Raw genomic sequence first — 7,250 nt, forward strand, 5'->3', positions numbered from 1 at the left:
CAGGGAGACAAGGGAACCCCAGGACACTGTGGAATCTCCTGGAATCCAGGGGCCATTGGAATCCACTGGGGCCTCCTGGAACCAAAGGGAACATGGGACACTGCGGAACCTCATGGAATCAAAAGGACCCCGGGACTCTGTGGAACGTCAGGGAATCAAGGGGCCAGTGTGACATCCCAGAACCTTTTGGAACCAAAGGGAACCAATGGGACTTTGTGGAACCTCATGGAATCGAGGGGCCAGTGTGACCCTGGGGAAAATGATGGAATCAGTGGGCCATTGTGGGCACTGCAGTGCACTGCAGGGCCTTCTGGAGCCAAAGAACACTGGGAAACAGTGCAGCCTCATGGAATCAAGGAGCCATTGTCCCACTGCAGAGTCTCAAGGAATAAGGGATCCAATCTTTGCCTCAGATTTTGTCAACAAATTAAATTTAAGGAATTACAGAAGTGGGATTGAACCACTTTTGTCCCACAGGATTTAATGATTGGCCAAATGAGAATATTGATATAAAATGAATCATTTATTCTTACAAAAGATCGGACAAAAATCTTAATCAGAATTATTTACTAGACAGTATAAAGGCTAAAACTACTAGTAGTACAGTATAAGATAGGATAGTGCCCTATATTGAAGCAATTATTGAAACAATTCTATTAAAGCTAGCCAAAATAAATAATTATTACGTAGAGATCTGATGGAACTCACCCAAACCAATGGTCACTGGGAGATTTCTTTTGCTCAGCCTTGAGGAATGTCCTTGGAGGGCATCCCCAGCCAAGGCAGGAATCTCCACACATCGACCCCAAGAAGGGCTGTGTTAGAAGAACCTGCCTGGATGAAAGGGGACTGGACTTCTCTAGTATAAAGGGACTGACTGCTCCTCACAAATGGACAGGCCAGTTACCAGCTTCTCTGTCCCACCCAACTTCCAAAAGCAGGCTGTGTGTTTGCAGTTGGGTGAACCAGGCTGGTTTGAGCATCATCCAACACCAAACCCATCCCCATGGTGGCACCAGTAACTGGCAGATCTCACAGACAGCTGGCAGGAGAGCTGGCACTGTTGGCATTGTCTGATGGCATTTTAGGCCTTATCAGGGCAGGCCCTCCTGCCACCCGGCTAGAGAGGTTGGCTGGGCAAGTCCATCCTGGAGATGCACAGGGAGCCAAGAGTTGGGCTCCTGAGTGACATCCAACAATGGACAGGTGGGTGGGACTGAGCAGGTGAAAGTGTCTCAGGTAGAGCTGGACTGGCAACCCAAGGGGGAATTATTCCTGGCTCGCTGGGCCCAGGACACCTCAGGGCCTCAGGGAAGAGCTGCAGCAGGGGAGGCACAGTTTAGACTGAATACCCTCTTTGCACTGGAAGGCATTTTTTGTTGCACAGGCATTTAAAAGCCTTTCCCAGGACAGAATTTCGGGACAGGGGCACAGGTAGGTGTGGGGAATCCCGGCTGGGCCGGGACCCCTGGTATAGAACGAAAAACTGACTGAGAATAAAGGCCTTAGTGCTGACAGCAGGCACCCTGAGAAGAGGAGAAAAACATCCAGAGAACAAGGCCACTATTCCTGTGAGAACAAGGATACTGTCTCGTGGGAACGAGGGCTTGTTTTGAACAGAGTGACTGAGAAAAATATAAACATCAAAGGAAAACAGGGACAGGCGCACAGAAATGTTGTGAGAAAGTAGAACTGAGAAAGTGCAACTAAAATCCACCTATTGGCTGTAAGAATTGTAGTTTGTGTGTTGAAATGGACCTATCTGTGTGGTAGACGTGTGCCTGAAGAGCTGTATTTAAGAGGCTGTAAACTGCAGCTCGTGGCTGCTGCTGCTGCTTCGTATCCGTCCCAACCACGACAGGTAGGTCCCAGCCTCACTTCTGAATACGTTTCTTTTTCTTTTCTTTGTGCCTTTCCACTGTGCTGCTGATTCAGCCTAAACTCAGACTCTGAAAGCAGTTGGCGGCTCATCAGTTGGTTGTGGTAGCAAGTAAAGACACTGAGGAGGGATCCTGCGGAAGGTTTGGGAGCATCTCTGGGCACAGGGGTGCCAAAAGGGCTCGGAAGCGGCAGAGCTGGTCCCCAGGGGTGCTCCGCTCTCCGGCTCCTCGTCTCCCTGCACGAGACACTCATTTCTCGGCCGAGGAGGATGAGGAAGGGAAGGAAAGCAGCAGGTGGATGCAAAGGGCTGAACGAGCAGGCGGGTGAGGAGAAAGGCTCCTTTGGAAGAGCGAGACAATTAGGGCAAATTTGGGATTAAAAGCGGAGGGGCAAAAAGCCGCGAGCGGTAATTTGGGACTGCAAGGTCTGCCGTCAGCGGGAGCGGGAGCGGGCGAGGATGCGGGAAAGGCGGGGAGCGGGACGGGAACAGGCTCGGGGCTGCCGCGGAGGATCCCGCAGGTGCGGGAGGAGCAGCACCTGGGCTGCGGGAGCGCGAACGGGGCAGGGGGCGGGCACCGAGCGCTGCCCCGGGGCCCGGCGGGGCTCCGGCGGGGCATCGAAGGGACAGCGAAGGGACAGCGAAGGGACAGCGAGGGGACAGCGAAGGGACCTCCGCGGGGCTGCGGGAGCCGCGGGAACACCGGGAGCACCGCGGGGCTGCGGGAGTGCGGAAACACCGGGAGCACCGCGGGGCTGCGGGAGCCGCGCCGGGCAGGGCAGGGCAGGGCAGGGCAGGGCATGTCCCCCCCGCCCGCACAGGTGAGCGCGGCTCGGCACCGGGAGCAGGCAGGGGGGGTTAGAAAGGGGAAAGAAAATAGGAATAACTAAGGAAATTAGGAAAGGCTGCGGTTCGGGGGAAGGAGAGCGCGGCCGCGCTGCGGGAGCCGGCGGGGATGCGGGGCCGGGCGGACGCGGTGCCTGCCCCGCCGGGCTCCCCGCAGTGCCCCCGCGGCTCCTGGCCGGGCGGAGCTCTGTGCGGGGCTGGGCGCGGGGTCCGCAGAGTCGGCCCGGGCGGGGGTCGGGGCGTTGCCCCCGGGCACGGGGAGCGGGAGCGGCGGGACCGGGAGCATCCTTCGCTCCCTCCATCCCTCCCTCCCTGCACGCGCAGGGATGCTCCCGCCAGGCTGGCACAGAACTTTTTGCTGGCTAACGCGGCTGGAGCTGAAGCTCCTTTCGCCTTCCCCAGGCTGATGCTGCTCCCGTGTCCTGAGCAACAAACTGCAGCGGGTTGTTTTATTGATCCCAGACAGGAATGACTTGCTCTCTAAACTACAACTTAAAGGATGCTGCTTGCATAACAAGTGGGAAGAGTTGGGATCTTACATACTAATTATCCGTCACCTTTTAGGCTCAGCAAAAGAGGGTTTGTGGGTTTTTTGCAAGGAGGGTTGATAAAGCCGCCTGATGTCTTGTAGCCACGTCTTCATTTCCACTGGCTGGATTAATGTGGGCAAAGGATTAAGAGCCAGCACGTCGATGAGGCACCCGGAGGTGCAGGGAAGCAGGGGAACGTTCGGCTGGGGAGAGAAGTCAGTTTTTGTGTTTGTGCTGGCATATCCTCCCGTTTCCGTGGCTCAGTCCAGGACCTGCATCCCAGCCGATAAATCCCTGAGGTGAGAGCAGGGACTGGTGTAAGGCTCCGGTTCTAACGCTCGTGCTGCTCCCAAGGTCCTTCCTGACACGTTGTCCAGCACGGTGGGCAGAGCTGCCCTCCCACCCGCCGTGGGGCCGGAGGTGCTGTGACCCATCCCAGTGGCATCGTGGCTGTGGGAGCCCCTTCCCCAGTCCCTCTGGCTCCCTGCAGCAGCTCCAGCCCGGCTGTGCAGGTGATGCTCTGGCCGCACCGTGGCCGGTACCGATCGTGGGCAGCGGGGGGGGTCTGCACTTGGGGCCAGCCGGGTGGTCCCTCCAGAAGCCTTTTCTGCTGCTTCCCTGGCCAGGACACTGGTTTTTATTCTTTTCTGGACCCGAGGAGCTGCATTTTTACCCCGCGTTTGTAAGTCCCTGAAAACTGCTGAAATGGCTCTCGAATAATCCTTCCAAGTCACCTCCCCTCTTTAATCTAAGACCAAAAGGACTTACTTTACATGGCTAATCCCTCTTTTACTTGCTGTACAGCCTCGTTTAGAGGTGTGCACACTGCTAATTTTCCTCAAGCAGGCTGCTCTAGACAAGGGCTTCCACTGGCGTGCAGCAACCTCTCCCTCCTGTGCTGAACTCTGGGCAGAGCTGAATCCCTCTGACAAGATTTTACTTCATTTCAGGAAGGGTCAAGTGAACGAACCCTTCTCAGGAAGCCACAGCAGACGCTGTTTAGTGTGTATTTGTAAATACCACTTCTTGGGAGGCTCCCAGGGTCTCCTGCCCCAGGTGCCCACAGCCTGGAGGCAGCACTTGTGTGGTGAGGGCTGCAGGGAGCCAGGGTGTGCCTGCAGGGAGCTGGAGTTGAATGATCCCGGCTAAACTCTGGGGAGCTGGAAGTTCTCCCATCCATACCTTTTGCAGTGAGTTGAGCTCTCTGTAGCCCATCCAGCGTTCCCAGAATGTTCAGCCTGTGCTGTTGTGCGCGGTGACAGGACGTGTGTTGGGAATGTGAATGACGGCGGGAGAGTAGCTCACCTTTGCCAGCAGCCTGGTGATTTCAAATTCACTCCCGTGTTACCCCATCAGGGACATCCAGAAAGCAGGGCTGAGCTCATGAAAAATTTCTACCACAGATGCAAAACTTCAGAATAATTTTGTAGATATTCTGGTGCCATGTGATTTATTTCCCTTGGGTTAAGGAGTTGGCTTTGTCTGACAGTTCTGTGTAGTTAACTGAATTTAAAACACTCTTTAAAAATCAGAGGTAAAGACAAGGCAGAGTGAAGGAAGGCTATTAACCATCCGATAACTCGATTGCCTTTTTCTTTGCTCTCGTGGTCTTTGTGAGTTCTATTTGCTGGGCCATGCTGGAGATGGCTGATCCCCATCAGGGGCAGGGGTGGGCACAGCCCTGGTACTGTGCAGGCCCTGCCAGGGAAGCTGCTACTCCTTCGAAATCCTCTTCTGGGTTTGAAAGTCCCTAACTCCTGCCAGGTCTCTTTTGAGGTGTGTTAGATTAGAGCAAGTGTGGGGTTTCTTCCCCCTGTGGCCTGCAGTGCCCCCCTCCCCCCCGTGCCAGCAGTTGGCAGAGTCCCTTTGCTGCTGCTGCTGCCCTGGTGTTGAGCCCCGCGGTTCCCCAGAGGACGAGCCTCCCTTTGCAGAGGATTTGGCGCGGGGGGAGGCGGAGCGGCGGCGAAGAGCGGCGAGGAGCGGCTGAAGGAGATGGAGGCCGAGATGGCGCTGTGAGGAGCGGGGGAAGGGGCGGGGCTTTGTGGCCATGGCAACGGGGGCGGGGCCGGGGCCGCAGGGAGGGGAGGAGTGCCATGGGAACGGGGGCGGGGCTTGGGAGTGGCCATGGCAACGGGCGGAGCTTGGGAGGTGGGTGGAGCCTGAGTGTGGCCATGGCAACAGAGGTGGGGTCGCTCTGGTGGGTGGGGCTTAGAGGCAGGAGGAGCTTTGGGGTGTTAATGATTGTGGGCGGGGCTTGGAGGTTAATGGCGATAGTGGGTGGGACTTGGGGCAGTGGGCGGGGTTTAAGGGTGTCCATGGCAATGGGGTGGGGTTTGGGGCAGTGGGAGGAGTTTGAGTTCCTATGGCAACAGGGGTGGGGTCTAAGGGGTTGGGGTGGGCGGTGCTTGGTTTCCCAGTGGCCATGTGGGCGGGGCCAGGGGCTTGGTGATGGGGGTGTTATTGGGAGGGCCCTGGGTGTTACTGGGAGCACTGGGAGGGTGCTGGGGGGTCACTGGGGTGTCACTGGGAGCACTGGGAGGGTGCTGGGGGGTCACTGGGTGTTACTGGGAGCACTGGGAGGGTCACTGGTGTCACTGGGGGGGTGTCACCGGTGCCCCTCCCCCCCCAGGTTCGAGCAGGAGGTTTTGGGGGCTCCACGCCCCGCCCCTGGGTACCTGCTGGCCCCGCCCCCCATCCTGCGGCCAATCATTGCCACCAACACCTACCAGCAGGTGACCTTTGACCCCCTGAAAATGACCCCTGACCCCCCAATGTCCCCCCAATGTCCCCAATGTCCCCCCAATGTCCCCCCAATGTCCCCCCAATGTCTCCCCAATGTCCCCCAATGTCCCCCAATGTCCCCTGATTGCTCCCCCACGCCCCAATTGTCCCCATATGTCCCCAATTCCCCCAATCAATGTGTCCCCCCATGTCTCCCCCCATGTCCCCAATTGTCCCCCAATTTGCCCCCCAATGTCCCCAATGTCCCCATGTTCCCCCCATGTCCCACTGTCCCCAATGTCCCAATGTCCCCAATGTCCACCCACTTGTCCCCCCAATGTCCCCAATGTCCCCCAATGTCCCCAAATGTCCCCATGTCCCCCCAATATCCCCCCAATGTCCCCAATGTCACCATGCTCCCCCAATGTCCCACAGTTGGCCCAACAATGTCCCCAATGTCCCCAATGTCCCCAATGTCCCCAATGTCCCCAATGTCCCCCAATGTCCCCAATGCCCCCCCAATGTCCCCCCAATGTCCCCAATGTCCCCCCAATGTCCCCCCAATGTCCCCAATGTCCCCAATGTCCCCCAATGTCCCCCCAGTTGGAAATGTTTGCCATCATCCAAACACAGGTACAACTCACAGCTGTCCCTCCTCACGTCCCTCGCAGGTCAGCAGCGACAGCCTTGGAGGAGCCTCAGGATTGCTCCCTGCAGTGATCCCTGCTCCAGCCTTGGAATACAGAGCAAAAACCCAGGGAATGCTCCGTGCCTGCAGCTCTCCCGCTCTGGGCTGTGCCACCTCCACACAGCTTCTCCTGGGAAGTTCTCTGCAGCCCAGCACAGGAGGATCCAGCTCTGCTCGCGGCCCTCTGCTCCTGGAGTCGTCGAGGAGCAGCTGCAACAATTCCCCGAGTCCCATTCCTGCCTTTCGGGACGTTTCCTTGGAGCTCCCTTTGTTCTGTGACATGTTCCAAACCTCCTCAGGTCCCCCCGAGAACTCCCCCAGGACCCCCCAAACCCTCCTGTGACCCCCCAAAATCCAGCAGAGACCCCCAAACCCCCCCAAATCCCTCATACCCCCCCCAACTTCCACCCAAATCCCTCATACCCCCCCCAACTTCCCCCCAAATCCCTCATGTTCCCCCAAATCCCCCCAAATCCCTCATGTCCTCTCAAATCCCTCATGTCCCCCCAAATCCCTCCAAATCCCTCATGTCCTCTCAAATCCCCCCCAAATGCCCCCCGAATCCCCCCCAAATCCCTCATGTCCC

At 57.4% G+C, this 7,250-nt stretch overlaps 1 long non-coding RNA gene across 2 annotated transcripts; it reads left to right on the forward strand.

Moving 5' to 3' along the window:
• Positions 1 to 2,660: 2,660 nt before the first annotated feature.
• LOC120325162 lies at positions 2,661 to 6,897 on the forward strand. Of its 2 annotated transcripts, XR_005567044.1 has the most exons (3): positions 2,661 to 2,700; positions 3,128 to 5,267; positions 6,648 to 6,897. It is a non-coding gene; the product is annotated as an uncharacterized LOC120325162 (long non-coding RNA). The 2 variants fall into 2 exon arrangements; XR_005567043.1 differs by lacking the exon at positions 2,661 to 2,700 and having other exon boundaries at positions 2,977 to 5,267.
• The last annotated feature ends 353 nt before the right edge of the window (positions 6,898 to 7,250 follow it).

This window comes from Pipra filicauda, unplaced genomic scaffold (assembly GCF_003945595.2).
Source record: "Pipra filicauda isolate LSUMZ 115617 unplaced genomic scaffold, ASM394559v2 scaffold864_size134813_pilon, whole genome shotgun sequence".
Taxonomy (NCBI): domain Eukaryota; kingdom Metazoa; phylum Chordata; class Aves; order Passeriformes; family Pipridae; genus Pipra; species Pipra filicauda.